Source organism: Hyperolius riggenbachi, chromosome 3 (genome assembly GCF_040937935.1).
Source record: "Hyperolius riggenbachi isolate aHypRig1 chromosome 3, aHypRig1.pri, whole genome shotgun sequence".
In the NCBI taxonomy this organism is placed as follows: domain Eukaryota; kingdom Metazoa; phylum Chordata; class Amphibia; order Anura; family Hyperoliidae; genus Hyperolius; species Hyperolius riggenbachi.
In genome coordinates this window covers 196,472,689-196,495,304 of record NC_090648.1, presented here as the reverse complement: position 1 = coordinate 196,495,304, position 22,616 = coordinate 196,472,689, and positions in this window count along the sequence as shown.

Here is a 22,616-nt window from a genome sequence, read left to right as displayed (position 1 = left end):
ATTTTGAATTAATGGTTTAGTCTAAACAAGCTACAAGCTGATTACAGCAAGGATTTCAGTCCAAAGCTGTAGTTCTTAATTTTCTTATAGATTTTTCAATGGGCTTCTCACACAGGAATATCGATTGATATATGACTCAATTTGAAATGCAGTACAGGAAAGCCTTAATTGTAAAGATCGCATTGTATGTTGGGAAAAAAGGGGAGAAGCACAGTGAATACAGGAGCCCAATCTTGTGTAGTATTAAGTGTATGCGTCAGTAATCAAATTAATGCTTACTCACGCTTCCTGGTAGCCCAACACGCAACCAGTATGTTGTGGGGAAGGTTTAGGATGGTGTGTAGTCACTTCTGCCAAAAAAGAAATTCTCAGATTTTGAAACAATTAAAAATCTAAAATTTTACACCTAACACCCCCCCCCCCCCCAACACACACACACACAGTTAATTGCTTGCAGCATCTTTTAACCCTTTTGGCTAAAAGCTGCTTCTAGTGATTACCGGTATGTGGCAAGGCATTTTTTTTTTACTTTTGGAGGTGGCTCCAGGCCACGAAACGCGTTGTTGTTGGCTGCCTTTTTCAATTGTCATCATTAAAGGTAAGCCAACACCTACCTTTCTTTTTAATTGTTTTATACATTTTGGGTGCCTCCAGTAAAATCGTTAATTGTAAAGATCTTCTTTTGTATGGAATTACCGAATGTGCAGGACACATTCACCACCTCATGAGCTACACACTCTCCACATTTGTGCATACCATTAGGAATGATTTGTGGGGCCAACTTTTATGTCACTGAGGGACACATTGGAAATGAAGTAACATACCACAAAGTTTAGAAGATATATGGGCTACTACCTGCGGCCGGGGGACCAGTTATTTCCCAGTGCTCTTGGTCACTGCCTGCCAGTGTTCCTCTCGACTGAGGCCAATATGAGCTAAAACAGGCAATGAGCCATGAGGTATATCTATCCTAATCCTCCCTTTGTTTCCTGACAGTGATCCTACTCATGACATGTCACGTGACATCATAAGTGTACACACATTGCCAAAAATGTGAATACAAAGTAATTGCTCCACATCTGAAGTCCCTTTCATGGGAACTTCACAGTAACTGCTCCATCAGGATCCCATCTGTTAACGTACATGGATGGTGGGCAGTGGCACAGAGGAAAGGTGTTTGTGATTAACTCACCACTTTCCTTTCTAATTTTCAGTTCAAGGATACTTTCCTTCAATCTATTATGACTATACTTGAGGTAGATATCACAACAATTTTTCTTTAGCTTCGTAACAAATTTGTGGAGTATACTCTCCCCTGCCACGTACCACTTGCACACCATCAGTGAAGCACAACTACATTTTAACCTGTTGCTGATGCACCGCGCAGGCACACTCCTGCCAGTATAACAGAGCCACTTGTGCATGGCTTTTTTCTCCGTGCACAAGCAGCTCTCTGCTACTGCGTGCGCAGGCACCAACTCCCTGGCACCTGCACACCGTGGCCATAAAGGAGCATGGCCATGAAGATGAAGAGGACTCTGGCTGGCAGAGGGATGGCTGTGAAAGATCTGGGAAGCCTCTGGAGCATCCAGAGTGGGGCCCCCCATAGCCATTACCCCACTGTTCCCTGGGACCTGTCCCTGCGGGTAGTGGCTGAACTGCTCGTGCAGTCTTAGCCTCACTATCTGCCTCTTTTCTATCGGATGCATGTTTATAAATAGCACATGCCAGATAGAGAAGAGGCAGACAGCGTGGCTAAGAATGCATGGACGGTGCAGCCACTGCCCCCAAAATAGGTGAGTGATTAATGATGCTACACATGAGGGGCCCCAGGGAGCAGTGGGGGGAGACAACTTGGCAGGGTCCAGTGGCATGGGAGAACCTGCAGAGGTCAGGGGCCCTGGGGCAATTGCCCACTTTGCCTCTATGGCTGCACCGGCCATGGAGTTATATGCAACCAATGATTAACTGTTTCAGAAGGAAGGTGCTATTCCTGCTGGGTAGCCGTATCATAAAATATTTTATGTCATAGTGTGTTTAGGAATAGGTAGATTCCTCCATACCCCTAGTGTTTTAGTTTTTTTTAGTTCATTTATCGGCAGATTTATTCTCCTTCAAATATATTTATATATGGGAACATGACAATTTTCTTTAGAAAAATAAAATTAAAAAGAAAACAAGGGCACTTATGTGTTTAAAGTCACTGCTGTGGCATTTTTTGTTTTTACATTTAACTTTTTATTGGTACTTGTTGGAAGACAATTACAACACATGCGTTATATTGTACCAGTAGAATTTCCTTTGCGTCAAACATTCGGTGAAAAAGACAAATAAAGAACAAAGTAGAACATTACATATAATATTATTTTAATAATGTAAGTAAACCTTTTTATCTTATGTGATTATTATTAGATGTATGCTAAAATGTTTCGCACCACAGGGTGGCACTGCTGCAACATGATTAACTTTTCATGTCTTATAAAGTGCTTTTATTCACAATTCATTGACAGATAGCTGAAGAATCAATTTTATTTAAAGAAGTTTGATTGTTTTTGATAACCGCTTAGGGTTCTTTTACACTGCACATGTCGTGTTGCTGAAAAATTGCCCCACGCTTTAGAAATGCAGTGCGAATATACTGTACAATGAAAGTATTCTTCACTGCCACTGTAAACACGCATTACCCTTTATTGTTAAAAAAAAAAACATGCATTACTCACTTACCGCAGAGCATGCTATGTGTTACTCCATCTGAACCCACCGTACTCAATGTGGATGTGAAAGCCCCATAGGAATATCATTGCGCTACGATGATATTGTTTGTTGCACAGTGTGAAAGGGCCCTTAGTGTTGGGCTCGATCATGTGATTACTTATGCGATGCAGTGCGATTACTCAATAGAGCAGTCACATTGTCAAAAAGTCACATTGCATCCTGAAAGTGTGCTGCGCGCATGCAGCGAGGCATGCAGTACTATGAAATTATTCCTCACTTCCAATGTAGGACAGTAGGAGGATGTGGAAAGGCACACTTTTCCCCGTTTACTTCGGGTGCATAACCATAACTAAGCAACATCCCAACAAAGTTCAAGTAGTAGAAATGGTTGGTTAGCACACCAGCTTCTCCATGATCATAGTTTATTTACCAATCACAGGTCAACACTATGGTTAGCAATTGTTTCGGGGCCACCCAGGGTCCCTTCTTCAGAACATTGCAGACACTAGATGTCATCTCTAACTTTGTGTTTTTGTCTCCCATCCCTTTTTTCTTTACACATTCATCTCTTTGAGACATTGTGGTAGCACTATATAGGGAACTATCCCCTCTTTTCCTCCAATGGAATATATATATATATATGCATACAGTATATATATATATATATATATATATATATATATATATATATATATATATATATATATATATATATATATCTTTACTATAAGTTAAGGGGAGGTTGCTTTGCTTCTTTGTTTGGTTGTGTGTAGTAAATGAAACAGGTTAAACTAAGGACCTCTGCGTCCCCAATTATTTATATTCCATTTGGAATAGGGTTTGATCCATAATGATTACAGCCCCATTTAGCTCAATTGTATATGTTGACAAATACACAAAGTCTAACTCTAGCTAAATCCTGTAGGAAAAAGGGTTAATTCAACACCCATTCTAGAGATAGCAAAATAACAACTTTAATAAAACAGTTGGTAACGTTTCTCTTAGGAGATGTGAACTATTCAAAGAGATTTCAGAACATCACTTAGACAAACGATTTCTAATCATTTATTTTTTTTCAAAATTCATAAACTAAATATAGCAATTGAAAAAAATTGATACAGTAAAAATAATAAGGATTACAAGTGAAAATAACTGAATATAATGTCATGAGCAGTCTATCAAGTTATCATATGTCCTTTGGAATTGTAAGTCCAAAATAAAGAGATATAGGCCCATATGCAATTCACTTTTTCACCTGAGTTTTCTCCTTAGTGATAATTTTAAATTTGTCAATAAAATGCATTTTAAGCCACCAGCAAGCAAGAAAATACTCAAAATAATTTTAATAGTACTCTCTCACCTACTTTTTGGTACTTTTTTTGTTGAACAGTGCTGGAAAGTTATTTTAAATTGAAGATGAAAAATTATCTCCTAGGAGAAAACTCAGGTGAAAAAGTGAATTGTATATGGCCCATAAAGTCCAATTATAGACAGTTCTGTGGGTAACAGCCAAATCCTTGATAGTATGGATGGCTGAAGAAGGACTCTAGCTGCCAGCCTGTGTCCAGCAGGTTTTAACCCTTTCTCCACTGGAGGGTGGAGATTGTAAGGGGAGATGGGCTGTGTCTGCCACATGACCCTCTCTACACCCTTTTGTCATGACAGGCAGAAAAGAATATGATATACCTGAAATGGTCATATCTTGGCGTCAGTTGATCAGAACCCGGAGAGAATGATACAGGCATATTCCTGGTGTTCTCTATGCTAATTAGACTCCAAAAACGGGTATATTGCAATATTCCATTTCCGAGAATGCTGGAACTTGGTGTAGGAAGATGCTAGACACATGCTGGGAGGTTCAGCCACACTCAAATAATAACTTAATAATTATGTGATAATTTTGACATGGCCAACATTGATGGAAAACGGGTAAATTCAGTAAAATGACTAAATGACTATTCTTTTATCCTAGGCGAATTGAAGGTAATTTCTGTAACTCCGGTCAAAAGGAATGTATGATTGGGGGAGGCGGGGGTTTGGTTTACTAGTTCATGCGTCATCTTATCAAGATTCCTTTGAGTAGATCTTGAATATATGAACTGGCTCTGGTTTAGGGTTTATTGCTTCTCTCAGGAAGCACAAACAAACAATCACATCCTCCAGTGCAGAGACTTTGGGCTGAAAGCTGAAAGAGGAACACTGGTTTCTAAAAACCAGGCTAATGAATTAAAGGGGTACTCCAACTCCTATTTTTGTGCGCAATTTTCCTGTGATTGCACAGATGGCGCATTTCTGCCCGGTGAATCCGTTAGTGCGAATATACAGTGAAGCATACTGTACAATGAAAGTATTCTTTACTGCCACTGTAAACACCCATGTTACCCACTTACCGGCGCACAGCATGCTATGTGTTACTCCATCTGAACCCACCACACTCTATGTGGATGTAAAAGCCCCATAGGAACATCATTGCATTGCGCTATGATGATATTGTCTGTTGCACAGCGTGAAAGGGCCCTTAGTGTTAGGTTCCTTCACACAATGTGGAATCTGTTGCAGTGCAATTACTTCCCAATGGCGCCGTCACATAGTCGAAAAGCCGCATCGCATCCTGACAGGGTGATGCGCCCATGCATCGAGGCATGCAGTACTATGAAATTATTCCGCGCTTCCAATGTAAACACTCACTTCCCTGTAATGTTATCTTGACAAAACCCTCTACATCGCACTGCACCACACTGTGATAGCCTCATAGGATGATTGTTACATTTGCATTGTCATGTGCTCATTTTGTCCATTGCAACATGATGCAACAGACAAATCTAATGGTCACTGAGTGATCAGGTGTGTTGGGAAATCTCTATCAGTTACTTATGCCAATGTCGCTGTGTGTATGTCCATTGAGCAATGGATGTAATGTGCTAGATTTTACTTTCCCGTCTGATTGATCACTGATTGGAAAACCAATCAAAAAGATCAACCGTCTAGAAGGTAAGCTGCAGATCTACCAGTGTGTATCAGAAATGGGTAGGGATGATCAGGGAGATGTTAATAATTTCCATTTTCATGCAAATGGTATGCAGCCTAGAAAAGGGCCAATCAAATACAGCAGGAAGTGCGTTTGATTGGCCCAGTTTTAAGCAGTGTGCAGTGTGCATATAAATTACACGCAAGCAGGCTTTATGTGTTTTATCCACCATCACTAATAAGGATAGAAGGAAGGAAGATAGCTGCATTGAAATATGTGGTTACAAAGAAGGATAACATAACAGGATTCATATGCTTGGGAAAAAACATGGAATGCAATATTAGCTATCTTATTCAAAATACCAATTTATTCCATTTTCTGAGAATGTGTAGGTGAATTGCTTCCAGCGAGATGTACAGTAGAAATAATGTATTGGCAAGTAGTATTGAAATGAATGTCTGTTATTCAAGGAACCAGCATGAAAGTGTCAACTGATGTTTCTATATTGAAAACACGAATGCATTTGCCGAACACTTTGTTTAGCATTGCATACAGAGTGTACCATTTTACAGTCGTATTATATTGTGCTATACTTTCTTCGCCTCATATACAGAGCATTGTGTCCCGTGCATATCTGAAAAAGACACATTATTATAAGGAAGCACACAATGTTCTAGGAACTATGTTGCATGTTTTTGGCTTAATTTAGATAATATCTCCCCATACTTTTTTTAGTCAGTATTGTATCTTTTGATTGAACATTTTTCTCTTCAGAAAATAGATAGGGCCAGTGGAAAATACCGTATTTTTCGGACTATAAGATGCTCCTGGCCATAAGACGCACCTAGGTTTAGAGGACAAAAACCAGAAGAAAAATATATATACTAAACCTGGTGCATCCAAGGTTCGTATTGGCAGCCGTTCATAAGTCAGGAACTCCCTGCATTTGGTCTATAAGACGCAGTGACTTTTTTTCTTCACGTTTGGGGGAGAAAAAGTGAGTCCTATAGTCCAAAAAATACAGTAATAATTGTGCTATAAAACAAATTTTCATTTATGTTTACACATGGAAATTGGTTACCAATCAATGTTCGATTGGTCAATTGTTTAATTGAATGCTTGAATGATTGCATTGTGACCACCTTAACAAATCAAGCATCCAGGCATGTATAGAGTTCTACTTTATTTTTTTACATTTTCCTTGTGCCTGATTGGATCTGACAAATCACTTGATTAGATGTATGATACACCCTGAGCAGGATCATAGAAAAGGCAACCTAGGCAACTGCCTGGGGCCTAGTGGGTGTCAAGGGGCTCAGCTGCCACCTTTTTTGACCAGCTTACCAAAAATAAAATACTGTTGGAGGAACCGAATGCTAGTACCATGCAAATTCCAAAGTGTGATAGTGCCAGAATTATACTCACTATGGCTATTCACCATCTTTTTTTTACCCATTGCAGCAACAGGTGATTTCTGTATTAAAGGCATGGCTAAACAATAAAAAAAAACTGCCCATACAGTTAGCATCTGGCTGATAATTGCTATACTGGTCTTTTATTGTAACCTCTACATGCGTCTGACACATGCTAATTTGGTTCTTCACCATAACTAGGAATCATCAGGCAAAATTTGCAACTACTAATTTGCAGTAAAACCAGTAGATTTACATAAGGTGAAATAATTTTCATGAATCTACTGCCTAATATCACCATTTACATTTAAGTGGCTGGCACCAAGTTTCATGGTTAATTGCAAAAGCCCCCATACATACTGTCATCACCAAATGTTCTATGTATAACTGGCATATGCCAATTGTGGGAACATGTATCCAATGTTTTCAAGGCGATCACCAATTCCAATAAATGCCAACACCTATATACCAAGAGTGTCATTGCTTATATTCCAAGAGTATCAGTCCAGCAGTTTTACTATAGAGCTCCAGTAATTCTTTCAACTTCATATTTGGATATCTAGAGCGCCTATCTAGAGCAATACCCAAATTGCCTAAAAAAGTCATATTACCGAGCGTTTCCCTGTGCAGCTCGCATGTGGTGAAACGCTGTGAATCTGTATATAGTGGAAAGGGGCCTTAAATCCTATGGAATGGTAAGGGTTTCACACACTGCTTTTGCATTTTAACTCTTTGAAGTTTCTTCAATAAATAATAACATTACATGGTGTAATATGTCATGTGTTATTGCTCATCTCAGGTTGTATTTACTTTAAAGGGGTGTGCAAAAAAAAAAAAAAAAGTAGTTTTACTCACCTGGGGCTTCTACCAGCCCCCTGCAGCTGTCCTGTGCCCACGCAGACTCTCTTGGATCCTCTTGTCCCCCGCCGGCAGCAACTTTCAATTTCGGTGACAGGCCTGGCAAAGCATCTGATACTTCGCCTATTGCGGCCTGGAACTCGAAGTATCTGATGCGTTGCCAGGCCTGTCGCTGAAATTGAAAGTTGCTGCCAGCGGGGGACAAGAGGATCCAAGCGAGTCTGCGTGGGCACAGGACAGCTGCAGGGGGCTGGTAGAAGCCCCAGGTGAGTAAAACTCTTTTTTTTTCTGGCTTAAGTGACCCTTTAACCACTTGAGGACCACAGTGCTAAACCCCTCTAAAGACCAGGCTATTTCTTTTAAAATAGGCCACTGCAGCTTTAAGGCCAAGCTGCAGGGCTGTATATGTCAGCACATAAGTGATACCCCCCCTTTTCTCCCCACCAACAGAGCTCTCTGTTGGTGGGGTCTGATCGCCCCCCCCCCCCCCCTGTGTTTATTTCTTTTTTTATAAATATTTATGTTGGTGCTTTTTTAAATAAATTTTACTATTTATATATATGCATTTCCCCTGCTCCCTCCCTCCCTCCCCCCGCCAGCCAATCAGCGTGATTAGCTGTCATAGGCTTGTCCCCAGTACAGCACTGCTGCTGATCGCAGTGCTGTAAAATATGTAAAGACGCCAGTTTCAATGTCTAACAGTCTCCCAAGTGGCGATCCCTGCTCGGAGATGGAAGGTCCTCCGCCCCCCAAGCAGGAGATGCGCACGCAGCCAGCGCGCAATCTCCTGCATGAGCTGGACCAAGGAGCTGACGCCATTTGGCGTTAGGCGCTCCTGGGGCTGCTGCCGCGGCCACTCCTATAGGCGTGAGGCGGTCCTGGAGTAGTTAAAGGGGTTCTGTGGAGTTGTGTAATGAACATAAACAGACACTTACCTGGGGCTTCTATCAGCCCCCTGTAGCTGTAATATCCCTCACTGTCCTCATCCAATCACTCCTTCCCCACCGATGGTCCCAGTCTAATTACGCGTGTGATGTGTCTGCAGCTGCGCAACCGTGGCCGCGCGCATGCGCTCTCCCGCTTGCATCTCCGGGAACTTACTGCGCAGGCGCAGTACAAGAAAACCTCATACTGCGCCTGCGCAGTAAGCTCCCTTAGACGGGAGCGGGAGCGCTTATTATTCGCCCTTATAATTGCCCGATGCCGGCGGCGGGGTACGAGTGATCGGAGGAGGACTGCGCGGGAAATTACAGCTACAGGGGGCTGATAGAAGCCCCAGGTAAGTGTCTGTTTATGTTTATTACGGGACTCCACAGAACCATTTTAAGACTTACTAAGGGCAAGATGATTTTTTAAAATTATATCCTGATATGTAAAACCTTCAGATTTAAAGTATGTAATTCTTTTTTTTTCGTGACTGTATACCGTATATACTCGAGTATAAGCCAACCTTCCCTACATTCACCTAAAAATTAAAAATATGGGGAAAATTATTTACTCGAGTATAAGCCAAGGGTAGGAAATGCACCTCATAGGGCTAGAGGAAGCCAGAGGTAAGTATAAATACAACACTAAATAAAATCTCCGGAACACTTTAAACTCTCTTTTGTTGACATTTTACACTCTCTGCCTTATGCTAGGTACGAACCATGCAATTTTAGGTTAGATAGATGGTTCAACAGATAAATTCCGTCATGTCCGTTATCAGGGATGCTCGGATGTGCCTCATCCACGAATTCGGCAATCCGCGTGGTTGCAAAAATAAATCCGCATTCGGCCCCGCCGCATGCGGATTTTCGTCCGCGTCCACGCAACCACGCGGATTTTCTGCCGTGAATGGCGTAATCACGCGTGGATTCCCGCCCGGAGGCGGATTTTCTTTTAACGTTAATAACAAAGCCCCCATACATGCTACAATCCCCCAAATTGCATGGATTATCGAGGTGATAAGGGGCAACATAACTTCAACATAAAAAATTCCCCCCAATTTTTTTTTTTTTTTTAATGTCTTTTAAAGACAAATCACCACTGTAAATGGGGCTATTAATTGGTAATACGTGGTTTTAAAAAGGGATATACGCGTTAAGCAATCAAAGAGGTGAAGGTGAGTTCCAATGGCACTTGGCGGCGAAGGTACCGCTGGAGGAGGATGAGTGGCTGACGCCAAAAAGGCCCCAGAGAGGTTTTTGTAATTTGTTTTGTTTTTTTGTTTTTTTTGCAGCAATTAGCATGGACATCGCAGCAGAGTTGTCAGTGGACACGGGCAGTGTGAACGCAGAGTGCAGTGGTGGAAGCGAGTGAGTCAGGAGGAGGAGGACAATGCGGGCGGTCAATTCAGCAGCACAGAAGGACCATGGCAACATACTGGTGGTAGTAGTAGCAGCACAGCGTCATAGTGCTGGCCAAAAAATTAAATGCACCCGGTGACCCGGGCAGTGTGAACGCAGACAGAGTACATTGGTGGAAGCGATTGAGTCAGGAGGAGGAGGACAATGCGGGCGGTCAGTTCAGCAGCACAGAACAGAAGGACCATGGCAACATACTGGTGGTAGTAGTAGCAGCACAGCGTCATAGTGCTGGCCAAAAAATTAAATGCACCCGGTGACCCGGGCAGTGTGAACGCAGACAGAGTACATTGGTGGAAGCGATTGAGTCAGGAGGAGGAGGACAAAGCGGGCGTTCAGTTCAGCAGCAGCAGCAGCACAGAAGGACCATGGCAACATACTGGTGGTAGTAGTAGCAGCACAGCGTCATAGTGCTGGCCAAAAAATTAAATGCACCCGGTGACCCGGGCAGTGTGAATGCAGAGTGCAGCAGCGGGAAGCGACTGAGTCAGGAGGAGGAGGACAATGCGGGCGGTCAGTTCAGCAGCAGCAGCAGCACAGAAGGACCATGCCAACATACTGGTGGTAGTAGTAGTAGCACAGTGTCATAGTGCTGGCCAAAAAATTAAATGCACCCGGTGACCCGGGCAGTGATAACGCAGACAGAGTGCATTGGTGGTACCGTGGTAGCGACTGAGTCAGGAGGAGGAGGAGGACAAAGCGGGCGTTCAGTTCAGCAGCAGCAGCAGCACAGAAGGACCATGGCAACATACTGGTGGTAGTAGTAGCAGCACAGTGTCATAGTGCTGGCCAAAAAATTAAATGCACCCGGTGACCCGGGCAGTGATAACGCAGACAGAGTGCATTGGTGGTACCGTGGTAGCGACTGAGTCAGGAGGAGGAGGAGGACAAAGCGGGCGTTCAGTTCAGCAGCAGCAGCACAGAAGGACCATGGCAACATACTGGTGGTAGTAGTAGCAGCAGCACAGCGTCATAGTGCTGGCCAAAAAATTAAATGCACCCGGTGACTGGGGCAGTGATAACGCAGACAGAGTGCATTGGTGGTACCGTGGTAGCGACTGAGTCAGGAGGAGGAGGAGGACAAAGCGGGCGTTCAGTTCAGCAGCAGCAGCACAGAAGGACCATGGCAACATACTGGTGGTAGTAGTAGCAGCACAGCGTCATAGTGCTGGCCAAAAAATTAAATGCACCCGGTGACCCGGGCAGTGATAACGCAGACAGAGTACATTGGTGGAAGCGACTGAATTAGGAGGAGGAGGACAATGCGGGCGGTCAGTTCAGCAGCACAGAAGGACCATGGCAACATACTGGTGGTAGTAGTAGTAGCACAGCGTCATAGTGCTGGCCAAAAAATTAAATGCACCCAGTGACCCGGGCAGTGTGAACGCTGAGTGTAGCTGAGTGTAGTAGCGACTGAGTCAGGAGGACAAAGCGGGCGGTCAGTTCAGCAGCTCAGAAGGAGGAACATGGCAACTTACTGGTAGTAGTACCATAACACCAAAAAATTAACCAAGGTAGGCACTAGGCAGGTAGTAACTGTCTTTATAAAGGCAGGCATAGTTAACAACAGCACATGCAGCAGCCACTTCATGTCCCCCTGTGTCCGACAATAGGGGCCAGGAACTCACCTTCCACCCAAGCCTGGTTGATTTTCAGGAAGGTGAGTTTGTCCACAGAGGCGTGGGAGAGCCGAGAGCGCTTCTCTGTGACCACGCCACTGGCCGCACTAAAGCATCTCTCTGAGAGGACACTGGAAGGAGGGCAGGATAGGAGTTCCAGGGCGTACTGGGAAAGCTCGCTCCAGATGTCCAGTCTCTTGACCCAGTACTCCAAGGGGTCCACAGGGCTGTCGGTGTCATTGAGCCCGCTGGATGACCCCATATAGTCAGACACCATGGTGGTCAGTCGTTGCTTGTGCTGGTTGGTGGTGGATGCTGTGGTGGGCACCTCTGTTCTGGGCTGCTGCACTGCATACAGGCTCTTGCTTAGGCTCTTCAGGTCTCCGGGGCGCCAGTTGCTGCTGCTGGTGCTGGTGGTTGTTGTTGTGCTGCTAGTGGCAATGGCAGGCACCTCTTGCTGGCTTGGCAGAGCAGTTACAGTGGGGGTGGAAGGCTGGGGGAATGCTTCCAGTAGTCTGCGCACAAGGGCCTCCTTCAACTCCCTTGTGCGTTGCTCAGTGGTGGATGGCGTCATTAAGTCTCCCAGCTTCCCCTTCAGACGGGGATCAAGCATCAAGGTAATCCAGATGTCCTCCCTTGAATGCATCTGGATCACCCGGGGGTCCCTGCGAAGGCAGCGCAACATGTGCACAGCCATGGGAAACAAGTGGGCCCTGCCAGCAAGATCTTCCTCGTCCTCGCCATTGCCCCATAACGCATGCCTGTCCTCTTCCTGTGCCATGTCGTTGTCCTCCTCAAACCGCCATCCACGTACAACGCCTGCTGCACTCTGCTCCTCCTCCTCCTCCTCATTCAGGTTAGGGACCTCCAACTCTTCCACTACCTGCTGTGAGCCCTCCTCTGAGCTGGACTGTGCTGCCATCTGCTCCTGTTCTTCCAACTGCCTCAGGGCTTCATCCCCACGCTCAATTAAATTGTCCATTGCCTGCTCCAGTAGACAAACCAAGGGCACCCACTGGCACACATAGGCCCGCTCCTCACTGACCATCTTGGTTGCCTCCAGGAAGGGACTCAGCAACAGGCATACTTGCTGCATCAGTGTCCACTGAGTGGCAGTAATCATGGGGACTTGCTGGTTGCTGGGGACACTTGGGTCTAGCATGTAGGCCCTAAGAGCCAGCCTGTGCTGACACAGCCGCTCCAACATGGCCAGAGTCGAATTCCAGCGAACTGGCATGTCGATGATCAGTGGCATGTCGATGATCAGCCGGTGTTGTGGCCTTCCATACTGCTGCTGTAAGGTGGACAAGAGTGCAGAGGCAGTGGCTGACAGGCGGAAAAAGCGTACCACCGCCCGGGCATCCTGCAGCAGCTCGCTCATCCCCTGGTAGGTGCGCAAGAAGCGCTGCACCACAAGATTGAGCACGTGGGCCAAGCAGGGGATGTGCTGGAGGTTTCCCTGCTGCACTGCTGCCACCAGGTTGGCCCCGTTATCGGCTGCCACATATCCCACTTCCAGGCCTCTGGGGGTCAGCCACCTCCGCTCCTGCTTCCTGAGGGCGGCCAGGACGTTGGTGGCCATAAGCCTCTCCTTCCCCAGGGTTACCAATTTTGAAAGGGCTTGGCAGTGCCGAGGCTTGGCGCTGCTGCTGCCGAGGTGGGCTTGCTTTCCGGGTGCAGAGGGAGTGTCGTGACAGGACCCTTCTGCATCCCCCCTGATCCCGCGTGGTGGCACCACTAGCTGGGCTGATGCGCTCTTGTCCTCCCTCCCTTCCATCAGTGTCACCCAGTGGGCCGTAAAGGACAGGTAGCGACCTGTCCCAAATCTGCTACTCCACGAGTCCATGGTCACGTGGACCCGCTTGCCCACAGAGTAGTCCAGGGAACGGGCCACGTTTTCCACCGCAAACTTTTGGAGTGCTGGGATCGCGCTCCTGCTGAAATAGTGGCGACTGGGGACTTGCCACTCGGGGATGCCAAATTGGAGCAGCGTCCGCATGGCGCTCCCCTCCTGCACCAGGGAGTAGGGAAGCAGCTGTGATGCCATGGCCCGGGCCAGCAAGCCATTTAGTTTGCGGATCCGCCTGTGGCTTGGAGGCAGAGGCTTGGTCAGACCCTGAAAGGTTTCGCTCAGCAGGGTCTGACGATGCTGGGATGCAGGGGAGACAGAGGAGAGAGACGAACACTGGCTGCCAGCCTCAATGTCTGTGTCCTGAGTAGTGTTGGGCGAACATCTAGATGTTCGGGTTCGGGCCGAACAGGCCGAACATGGCCGCGATGTTCGGGTGTTCGACCCGAACTCCGAACATAATGGAAGTCAATGGGGACCCGAACTTTTGTGGTTTGTAAAGCCTCCTTACATGCTACATACCCCAAATTTACAGGGTATGTGCACCTTGGGAGTGGGTACAAGAGGAAAAAAAAAATTAGCAAAAAGAGCTTATAGTTTTTGAGAAAATCGATTTTAAAGTTTCAAAGGGAAAACTGTCTTTTAAATGCGGGAAATGTCTGTTTTCTTTGCACAGGTAACATGCTTTTTGTCGGCATGCAGTCATAAATGTAATACATATAAGAGGTTCCAGGAAAAGGGACCGGTAATGCTAACCCAGCAGCAGCACACGTGATGGAACAGGAGGAGGGTGGCGCAGGAGGAGAAGGCCACGCTTTGAGACACAACAACCCAGGCCTTGCATGAGGACAAGAAGCGTGCGGATAGCATGCTTTGTACCACCATGCAGTCATAAATGTAATAAAGATAAGTGGTTCAATAAACAGGGACCACGCGGCAACGCTAACCCAGCAGCAGCACACGTGATGGAACAGGAGGAGGCGCAGGAGGAGAAGGCCACGCTTTGTGAGACACAACAACCCAGGCCTTGCATGAGGACAAAAAGCGTGCGGATAGCATGCTTTGTACCGCCATGTAGTCATAAATGTAATAAAGATAAGAGGTTCAATAAACAGGGACCACGCGGCAACGCTAACCCAGCAGCAGCAGCAGCAGCAGCACACGTGATGGAACAGGAGGAGGCGCAGGAGGAGAAGGCCACGCTTTGTGAGACACAACAACCCAGGCCTTGCATGAGGACAAAAAGCGTGCGGATAGCATGCTTTGTACCGCCATGTAGTCATAAATGTAATAAAGATAAGAGGTTCAATAAACAGGGACCACGCGGCAACGGTAACCCAGCAGCAGCAGCAGCAGCAGCAGCACACGTGATGGAACAGGAGGAGGCGCAGGAGGAGAAGGCCACGCTTTGTGAGACACAACAACCCAGGCCTTGCATGAGGACAAAAAGCGTGCGGATAGCATGCTTTGTACCGCCATGTAGTCATAAATGTAATAAAGATAAGAGGTTCCATAAACAGGGACCGGCAACGGTAACCCAGCAGCAGCAGCAGCAGCAGCAGCACACGTGATGGAACAGGAGGAGGCGCAGGAGGAGAAGGCCACGCTTTGTGAGACACAACAACCCAGGCCTTGCATGAGGACAAAAAGCGTGCGGATAGCATGCTTTGTACCGCCATGTAGTCATAAATGTAATAAAGATAAGAGGTTCCATAAACAGGGACCGGCAACGGTAACCCAGCAGCAGCAGCAGCAGCAGCAGCAGCAGCACACGTGATGGAACAGGAGGAGGCGCAGGAGGAGAAGGCCACGCTTTGTGAGACACAACAACCCAGGCCTTGCATGAGGACAAAAAGCGTGCGGATATAGCAGCAATGCTTTTTGCCGCCATGCAGTCATAAATGTAATACAGATGAGAGGTTCAATAAACAGGGACCGGAAACGCTAAACCATCCCAGATGTTCATCGGTCATGTTACTTGGTTGGGGTCCAGGAGTGTTGCGTAGTCGTTTCCAATCCAGGATTGATTCATTTTAATTTGAGTCAGACGGTCTGCATTTTCTGTGGAGAGGCGGATACGCCGATCTGTGATGATGCCTCCGGCAGCACTGAAACAGCGTTCCGACATAACGCTGGCTGCCGGGCAAGCCAGCACCTCTATTGCGTACATTGCCAGTTCGTGCCAGGTGTCTAGCTTCATGCCCGGTTTCAGGTCCAGCGGTGCCAGCCACAAATCCGTCTGTTCCTTTATTCCCCTCCAAATTTCCTCCCCTGTGTGCTGCTTATCCCCAAGGCAGATCAGCTTCAGCAACGCTTGCTGACGCATGCCAACAGCTGTGCTGCACTGCTTCCACGATCCTACTGCTGCTGGTGCTGGGTTAGCATTTCCGGATGAGGTACAGCTTTGAGATGCGTTGGAGGAGAAGGAGTCAGAGAGGTAGGTGCTGCTGTTGTTATCCAGCTGTTTGCGGCGTGGGCAACACCCGCGCCGTAGCAGGTGAGGAATCGCTGCCAGGCTCCACAAGGTTCACCCAGTGCGCGGTAAGGGAGATGTATCGACCCTGGCCGAACGCACTCGTCCAGGTGTCAGTGGTGAGGTGAACCTTGCAGGCAACGGCATTCTTCAAGCTTCGGGTTATTTAGCTGACCACGTGCTCATGCAACTCAGGCACTGCAGAGCGCGCAAAGTGGTAGCGGCTGGGAACAACGTAACGTGGGATGGCCACTGACATCATGCCCTTGAAGCTGTTTGTCTCCACCACTCGATATGGCAGCATTTCGCAGGCCAGAAGCTTGGCTATGCTGGCTGGCTGTTACTGCCACGGCCTGGGGGTCATTTGCTGGCAATTTCCTCTTGCGCTCAAACATCTCAGAGACAGACAACTCAACCGTAGCGCTGCACACCGAAGGGCTGTTGGTTGTTGTGTTTGATGAACACTGGGAGACCTCAAGAGCACTAGTCCGGAAAGTGACAGTGTCAGCATCGTCTGATGTTTGTGAATGTTGTGAACCACGCAATGGCTGGGCTACTGCTGCTGCTGAGGCGGGTCTGGTGGTGAGTCTGGTGAACCCAAGGGAGGCAGTGTTGCTGGTGGTACCCTGTCCTGCCGCGTTTGCCCACAGAGTGGGATGTTTGGATAGAATGTGGCGGCTCATGCTGGTGGTGGAGAGGTTGTTAATACTTTTCCCCCTGCTCAGGCGGGTCTTGCACACCTTGCAAATCGCCATGGTAACATCCTCAGTGCAGTCTTCAAAGAAAGCCCAGACTTTAACTGGCTGAGGACTCGGACCTCGTGCGTGATGTGCTGGTGCTGCTTAACCCACTGCTGGACGCTTGAGAGGTCATCCAAGTAATTATCTGGTCCTGTTCTTTTGGATCTGTGAGGGTTGTTGTCCTGGACAACATGGGCAGTATTGAGTGGGTTTTCTTGGGTGCTCCCCTGTGGCCTGTACGTGAACCGTCAGGGGAAACACCTCTTCCCTTGCCCCTCCCTCTTTCAACGGATTTCTTCCTCATTTCACTTATCCTTAAAGTACACGCTGACTGGCAGCAGTACAGTGGCAGTACAGAAATGCTATACAGTGGTGGGTGAGCGGTGTACCACTATTGTCAGCAGTGACACAGAGCACAATGCTATACAGTGGCGGGTGAGCGGTGTACTACTGTTCCCAGCAGACACAGAGTGGAAGTAAACACAATGCTATATAGTGTGGCTGAGCCGTGTACACAGAGTGGCATTAAACACAATGCTATATAGTCTGCTATATAGTCACCCCGAACAGGGTGATGTTCTGCAGAACCCGAACAGTGGCAAACACTGTTCGCCCAACACTACTGGGAGGGAACGCAGATTTTAGTACCTAAACACACGATACAACATGTTTTCCGGGGTCGGACTCTGAGGCACATACAGATGGTCCCGATCATCATCCTCATCATACAACTCTTCTCCTGAGTCTGACCCACCCACCACCTCTGCCACCCCAACATCCCCAGACACAGACCCCTCATCGTCCTCAACATTAACTTGGGATGCTGGCCTGAGCCAGACCTCCTCCTCCACATCAGGCCCCATCATCTCCTCAATGGCAGCCCTCATTAATCGCTCTGGCGACGGACTGATGGACACAACGTTCTCCTCCGGGGAGGGCTGCTGCTGACCACTGGCTGCTGGGGTGGATGTTATAGCTTGCGTGGGGCGTTGGCTGTTGCTGTTGTTGGGAGTGCTGCTCACAGCGGAGGTCTCTGGGGAACTCATGTTGAGCTCATATAGTGGTTGACGGTGAGTGGAGTATTACTGATCCCAGCAATATACACACTGACTGGCAGAGTACGCAATGCTATATAGTGTGGCTGAGCGGTGTACACAGAGTGGCAGTAAACACAATGCTATATAGTCTGGCTGAGCGAGCGGTGTACTACTGTTCCCAGCAGAATCAGAGTGGCAGTAAACAATGGTATATAGTCTGGCTGAGCGGTGTAAACAGAGTGTCAGTAAACAATGGTATATAGTCTGGCTGAGCGAGCGGTGTACTACTGTTCCCAGCAGAATCAGAGTGGCAGTAAACAATGGTATATAGTCTGGCTGAGCGGTGTACACAGAGTGTCAGTAAACAATGGTATATAGTCTGGCTGAGCGGTGTACACACAATGCTATATAGTCTGCTATATAGTGTCAGTAAACAATGGTATATAGTCTGGCTGAGCGAGCGGTGTACTACTGTTCCCAGCAGAATCAGAGTGGCAGTAAACAATGGTATATAGTCTGGCTGAGCGGTGTACACAGAGTGTCAGTAAACAATGGTATATAGTCTGGCTGAGCGAGCGGTGTACTACTGTTCCCAGCAGAATCAGAGTGGCAGTAAACAATGGTATATAGTCTGGCTGAGCGGTGTACACAGAGTGTCAGTAAACAATGGTATATAGTCTGGCTGAGCGGTGTACACACAATGCTATATAGTCTGCTATATAGTGTCAGTAAACAATGGTATATAGTCTGGCTGAGCGAGCGGTGTACTACTGTTCCCAGCAGAATCAGAGTGGCAGTAAACAATGGTATATAGTCTGGCTGAGCGGTGTACACAGAGTTTCAGTAAACAATGGTATATAGTCTGGCTGAGCGGTGTACACAGAGTGTCAGTAAACAATGGTATATAGTCTGGCTGAGCGGTGTACACAGAGTGGCAGTAAACACAATGCTATATAGTCTGGCTGAGCGAGCGGTGTACTACTGTTCCCAGCAGAATCAGAGTGGCAGTAAACAATGGTATATAGTCTGGCTGAGCGGTGTACACAGAGTGTCAGTAAACAATGGTATATAGTCTGGCTGAGCGGTGTACACAGAGTGTCAGTAAACAATGGTATATAGTCTGGCTGAGCGGTGTACACAGAGTGGCAGTAAACACAATGCTATATACTCTGGCTGAGCGAGCGGTGTACTACTGTTCCCAGCAGACACAGAACAGTGAACAGAATGCTATATAGTGTGGCTGAGCGAGCGGTGTACCACTATTCCCAGCAGACACAGAACAGTGAACAGAATGCTATATAGTGTGGCTGAGCGGGCGGTGTACCACTATTCCCAGCAGACACAGAACAGTGAACAGAATGCTATATAGTGTGGATGAGCGAGCGGTGTACCACTATTCCCAGCAGACACAGAACAGTAAACAGAATGCTATATAGTGTGGCTGAGCGAGCGGTGTACCACTATTCCCAGCAGACACAGAACAGTGAACAGAATGCTATATAGTGTGGCTGAGCGAGCGGTGTACCACTATTCCCAGCAGACACAGAACAGTGCACAGAATGCTATATAGTGTGGCTGAGCGAGCGGTGTACCACTATTCCCAGCAGACACAGAACAGTAAACAGAATGCTATATAGTGTGGCTGAGCGAGCGGTGTACCACTATTCCCAGCAGACACAGAACAGTAAACAGAATGCTATATAGTGTGGCTGAGCGAGCGGTGTACCACTATTCCAAGCAGACACAGAACAGTGAACAGAATGCTATATAGTGTGGCTGAGCGAGCGGTGTACCACTATTCCCAGCAGACACAGAGTGGCAGTAAACAGAATGCTATATAGTGTGGCTGAGCGAGGTACACAGAGTGGCAGTAAACAGAATGCTATATAGTGTGGCTGAGCAAGCGGTGTACTACTATTCCCAGCAGACACAGAGTGGCAGTAAACAGAATGCTATATAGTGTGGCTGAGCGAGGTACACAGAGTGGCAGTAAACAGAATGCTATATAGTGTGGCTGAGCAAGCGGTGTACTACTGTTCCCAGCAGTGACACAATGACAGGGGGGACCCTGGCTAGCGTGGCTGGAGCGCGAACTACCCTGCCTGCCTACCCAAAGCTAAACCCACAGACAAATGGCGGAGATATGACGTGGTTCGGGTATTTATTTACCCGAACCACGTGACCGTTCGGCCAATCAGAGCGCGTTCGGGTCCGAACCACGTGACCCGTTCGGCCAATCACAGCGCTAGCCGAACGTTCGGGGAACGTTCGGCCATGCGCTCTTAGTTCGGCCATATGGCCGAACGGTTTGGCCGAGCACCGTCAGGTGTTCGGCCGAACTCGAACATCACCCGAACAGGGTGATGTTCTGCAGAACCCGAACAGTGGCGAACACTGTTCGCCCAACACTAGTCCTGAGTAGCCGAGGTGGAAGAGCGCTTGCGTGCTACTACTGCTGCTGCTGTGGGGGATTCACGACCCTGAGGGAGGGATGATGCTGCTGCGCTGGTGGGCCTTCTGCTCTCAGGAACCCCTGCCAGCAGTGCCTGCTTCCTCTTAAAGTCCGCATACTCGCGGCAGTGGCGGCTTCTCAGGTGGCCCTGGAGGGATGAGGTACCCATCTTGCTCAGACTTTTCCCACGGCTCTTTTGCTGCATAACCTGCACACCGCATACCTTTTGTCATCAGTACATTCGTCAAAGCAATCCCACACTGGTGACTTTAATTTACTGCGGCCCCCACTAGCAGAGGGTGCAGCGGAACAATGTGTGGTAGTAGTTGCCGGGGGTTGCATGGTGGTGGTGCCGGCTGAAGCAGTGTCCTGTCTACTTCCTCCACGCCCACTGCTGCCGATGCCCCTGACCCTGCCTGACATATGGCGATATCCTTGCCTAGGCCGAGGTGACTCGTCATCCTGCTCTGACCATTCTTCCACGGACTCAGCAGGCTGCACATAGTTATGGTCCACAACGTCGTCATTACAGCAGCATCATCATAATCCAGCTCTTCCTCTGACTCCCCCGCCTCCTCTTCTGTCCCTACATCCCCAGACACAGACCCCTCTTCTTCATCACCAGAACTCAACAACGCTTGTGATTGTGGCCCGATCTCAATCTCTGCCACATCAGTCCCCAGTAAGTCCTGAGCTTCTTGCATCAGCAGGTTCCCAGTAGTGTTGGGCGAACAGTGTTCGCCACTGTTCGGGTTCTGCAGAACATCACCCTGTTCGGGTGATGTTCGAGTTCGGCCGAACACCTGACGGTGCTCGGCCAAACCGTTCGGCCACATGGCCGAACTAAGAGCGCATGGCCGAACGTTCCCCGAACGTTCGGCTAGCGCTGTGATTGGCCGAACGGGTCACGTGGTTCGGGCCCGAACGCGCTCTGATTGGCCGAACGGTCACGTGGTTCGGGTAAATAAATACCCGAACCACGTCATATCTCCGCCATTTGTCTGTGGGTTTAGCTTTGGGTAGGCAGGCAGGGTAGTTCGCTCTCCAGCCACGCTAGCCAGGGTCCCCCCCAGTCATTGTGTGTCGCTGCTGGGAACAGTAGTACACCGCTCGCTCAGCCACACTATATATAGCATTGTTTACTGCCACTGTGTACCTCGCTCAGCCACGCTATATATATAGCATTGTGTTTTCTGACACTCTGTGTACACGGCTTAGCCTGACTAATATAGCATTGTGTGTACTGCCACTGTGCACCTCGCTCAGCCACGCTATATATAGCATTGTGTGTACTGCCACTGTGCACCTCGCTCAGCCACGCTATATATAGCATTGTGTGTACTGCCACTGTGCACCTCGCTCAGCCACGCTATATATAGCATTGTGTGTACTGCCACTGTGCACCTCGCTCAGCCACGCTATATATATAGCATTGTGTTTTCTGACACTCTGTGTACACGGCTTAGCCTGACTAATATAGCATTGTGTGTACTGCCACTGTGCACCTCGCTCAGCCACGCTATATATAGCATTGTGTGTACTGCCACTGTGCACCTCGCTCAGCCACGCTATATATAGCATTGTGTTTTCTGACACTCTGTGTACACGGCTTAGCCTGACTAATATAGCATTGTGTGTACTGCCACTGTGCACCTCGCTCAGCCACGCTATATATAGCATTGTGTTTACTGCCACTCTGTGTACACCGCTCAGCCAGACTATATACCGTTGTTTACTGACACTCTGTGTACACCGCTCAGCCAGACTATATACCATTGTTTACTGACACTCTGTGTACACCGCTCAGCCAGACTATATACCATTGTTTACTGACACTCTGTGTACACCGCTCAGCCAGACTATATACCATTGTTTACTGACACTCTGTGTACACCGCTCAGCCAGACTATATACCATTGTTTACTGACACTCTGTGTACACCTCTCAGCCAGACTATATTGCATTGTTTACTGACACTCTGTGTACACCGCTCAGCCAGACTATATACCATTGTTTACTGACACTCTGTGTACACCGCTCAGCCAGACTATATACCATTGTTTACTGACACTCTGTGTACACCGCTCAGCCAGACTATATACCATTGTTTACTGACACTCTGTGTACACTGCTCAGCCAGACTATATA